The 4,002-nt window shown below is 40.8% G+C and overlaps 1 pseudogene; it reads right to left on the reverse strand.

Moving 5' to 3' along the window:
- Window positions 1–268: 268 nt before the first annotated feature.
- Window positions 269–1,231, reverse strand: LOC123955697 (annotated as a pseudogene).
- Window positions 1,232–4,002: the final 2,771 nt, after the last annotated feature.

Here is a 4,002-nt window from a genome sequence, read left to right on the forward strand (position 1 = left end):
CATGTTTGTGGCTAGAGAGAAGTGAAATAAAAAGTGTATACATCTACAAAATTTTGGAAATTTCAAGCACATTGTTTATATCAGAGGGAGAAATAAAAATTCAATAAATGATTTTTTTCAAAAACAGATTTCCATTTTTCTAGGGATATATGTACAGTGTTAAAATGAAGTAGCCAGGGAAAATGCATTAGACCTCATATTATGGGCCATAATGAAGACACCTGGTTTCCAGAAGTCTTCCACTCCAAAGCTTTGTGATTTTATTTTTTTATCTTGATATTTTCATTCTGCACATCATCTCCCTCAGAGCTTGGTGGACCTGTTTGTTCCGCAGAGTGTAGATGACAGGGTTGAGCAATGGGGTCACCACTGTGTTCACAATGGCTGCCTCCCTGTTGGAGTCCAGCCTGTTCGTTTGCTTTGGTTTCACATATATGAACACACAGCTGCCATACATCAGAGAGAGGACAAGGAGGTGAGAGGAGCAGGTGGAGAAAGCTCTCTGTTTCTCCTTGGCTGATGGGAGTTGTATGATTGTGACTACTATGTTGCTGTACGCAATGATGGTTATGATAAGGGATGTTATAAGGATGAACAAAGCGAGGGCAAAAGTCAACATTTCAAAAAACCTGGTGTCAGAACAGGAAAGATGAATCAGGGGGCCAAGGTCACAGAAGAAGTGGGGGATGATAAGGGGACCACAGAAAGATAACTGGGAAAACTTTATTAGTGGACCAGTGATGAGAGGGAAGGGCAAAGCGAAGCAGGCAGTGACCAGGAGGAAGCAAGTCTTCAGGTTCATGATAGTTGGGTAATGCAGAGGCTTGCAAATGGCCACATACCGATCCAGAGACATCACTGCTATGAGGAGGAAACCTGTTGCTCCCAGAAATACAGTAATAAAGGCTTGTACGAAACAGGCAGGAAAGGAAATAGTTTGCCTGCCTAGAAGAAAGATGAGCAACAACTTGGGAATAACAGCATTTATGACACCACACTCCAAGAAGGAAAATATGCTGAGGAACAAGTACATTGGTGTGTGGAGCCGGGAATCAGCACAGGTGATGGTGATTATGACCACATTGCCTGCAGTGGACGCCACGTACGCCAGCAGGTGCACCAGGAAGAGGACCTTTCCCAGGTGCTGGATGGCAGGAAACCCCTCCAAGGTGAATTCTTGGACAGTTGTCCCATTCCTCATTTCCATGGACATCTCCTTCTACAGCAGCATCCCTACTCATCTTAAACTACAATAGAGACATCAGGGAACACAAAGGTTTTAGAGCATATGATTAAGTTATTTCCTTATCCAAGAGATTGGCTAGGCTGAGAGAAAAATAGTTTAGGCAGTTGGTCCTTGAATCAGAAGGACCTGAGTTTAATACCTTTTCAATACTGAGTTTTTTTTAAATTGTGTTATGTTATTTACCATATAGTACATCATCAGTTTTTGATGTAGTGTTCCAAGATTCATTGTTTGCATTTAACACTCACTGCCTCAATACTGAGTTCTAACTCCTGAGAGATGAGTCATCTTTTAAAAGGAAGTTAATCTTTGTGAACTTCACTTTTACCCTCTATAGAATGAAGATGATAGGATCTAGGTTCATGTTCTCATGAGACATAATTAAGATAAAACATGTAAATCATTTGACATATGATACCAATATATTCTATGTGTTCCTCCAAGTTTAATTGTAATGCAATGTTCATTAATATAATCTTTTTTTTTTTTTTTTGACAATTTACCTCCCCCTTTTATTAATTTTTTCAGCGTAACAGTATTCATTCTTTTTGCACAACACCCAGTGCTCCATGCAAAACGTGCCCTCCCCATCATCCACCACCTGTTCCCCCAACCTCCCACCCCTGACCCTTCAAAACCCTCAGGTTGTTTTTCAGAGTCCATAGTCTCTTATGGTTCGCCTCCCCTCCCCAATGTCCATAGCCCGCTCCCCCTCTCCCAATCCCACCTCCCCCCAGCAACCCCCAGTTTGTTTTGTGAGATTAAGAGTCATTTATGGTTTGTCTCCCTCCCAATCCCATCTTGTTTCATTTATTCTTCTCCTATCCCCCTCCCTCCCCATGTTGCTTCTCCATGTCCTCATATCAGGGAGATCAAATGATAGTTGTCTTTCTCCGATTGACTTATTTCACTAAGCATGATACGCTCTAGTTCCATCCACGTCGTCGCAAATGGCAAGATTTCATTTCTTTTGATGGCTGCATAGTATTCCATTGTGTATATATACCACATCTTCTTGATCCATTCATCTGTTGATGGACATCTAGGTTCTTTCCATAGTCTGGCTATTGTAGACATTGCTGCTATAAACATTCGGGTACACGTGCCCCTTCGGATCACTATGTTTGTATCTTTAGGGTAAATACCCAGTAGTGCAATTGCTGGGTCATAGGGTAGTTCTATTTTCAACATTTTGAGGAACCTCCATGCTGTTTTCCAGAGTGGTTGCACCAGCTTGCATTCCCACCAACAGTGGAGGAGGGTTCCCCTTTCTCCACATCCTCGCCAGCATCTGTCATTTCCTGACTTGTTAATTTTAGCCATTCTGACTGGTGTGAGGTGATATCTCATTGTGGTTTTGATTTGTATTTCCCTGATGCCGAGTGACGTGGAGCACTTTTTCATGTGTCTGTTGGCCATCTGGATGTCTTCTTTGCAGAAATGTCTGTTCATGTCCTCTGCCCATTTCTTGATTGGATTGTTTGTTCTTTGGATGTTGAGTTTGCTAAGTTCCTTATAGATTTTGGATACTAGCCCTTTATCTGATATGTCGTTTGCAAATATCTTCTCCCATTCTGTCAGCTGTCTTTTGGTTTTGTTAACTGTTTCCTTTGCTGTGCAAAAGCTTTTGATCTTGATGAAATCCCAATAGTTCATTTTTGCCCTTGCTTCCCTTGCCTTTGCCGTTGTTCCTAGGAAGATGTTGCTGCGGCTGAGGTCGAAGAGGTTGCTGCCTGCGTTCTCCTCAAGGATTTTGATGGATTCCTTTCTCACATTGAGGTCCTTCATCCATTTGGAGTCTATTTTCGTGTGTGGTGTAAGGAAGTGGTCCAATTTCATTTTTCTGCATGTGGCTGTCCAATTTTCCCAGCACCATTTATTGAAGAGGCTGTCTTTTTTCCATTGGACATTCTTTCCTGCTTTGTCGAAGATTAGTTGACCATAGAGTTGAGGGTCGATTTCTGGGCTCTCTATTCTGTTCCACTGGTCTATGTGTCTGTTTTTGTGCCAGTACCATGCTGTCTTGATGATGACAGCTTTGTAATAGAGCTTGAAGTCCGGAATTGTGATGCCACCAACTTTGGCTTTGTTCTTCAATATTCCTTTGGCTATTCGAGGTCTTTTCTGGTTCCATATAAATTTTAGGATTATTTGTTCCATTTCTTTGAAAAAAATGGATGGTATTTTGATAGGGATTGCATTAAATGTGTAGATTGCTTTAGGTAGCATAGACATTTTCACAATATTTATTCTTCCAATCCAGGAGCATGGAACATTTTTCCATTTTTTTGTGTCTTCCTCAATTTCTTTCATGAGTACTTTATAATTTTCTGTGTATAGATTCTTAGTCTCTTTGGTTAGGTTTATTCCTAGGTATCTTATAGTTTTGGGTACAATTGTGAATGGGATTGACTCCTTAATTTCTCTTTCTTCAGTCTTGTTGTTGGTGTACAGAAATGCAACTGATTTCTGTGCATTGATTTTATATCCTGACACTTTACTGAATTCCTGTACAAGTTCTAGCAGTTTTGGAGTGGAGTCTTTTAGGTTTTCCACATATAGTATCATATCATCTGCGAAGAGTGATAGTTTGACTTCTTCTTTACCAATTTGGATGCCTTTAATTTCTTTTTGTTGTCTGATTGCTGAGGCTAGGACTTCTAATACTATGTTGAATAGCAGTGGTGATAATGGACATCCCTGCCGTGTTCCTGACCTTAATGGAAAAGCTTTCAGTTTTTCTCCATTGAGAATGA

Source organism: Meles meles, chromosome 13, assembly GCF_922984935.1.
Source record: "Meles meles chromosome 13, mMelMel3.1 paternal haplotype, whole genome shotgun sequence".
NCBI lineage: Eukaryota > Metazoa > Chordata > Mammalia > Carnivora > Mustelidae > Meles > Meles meles.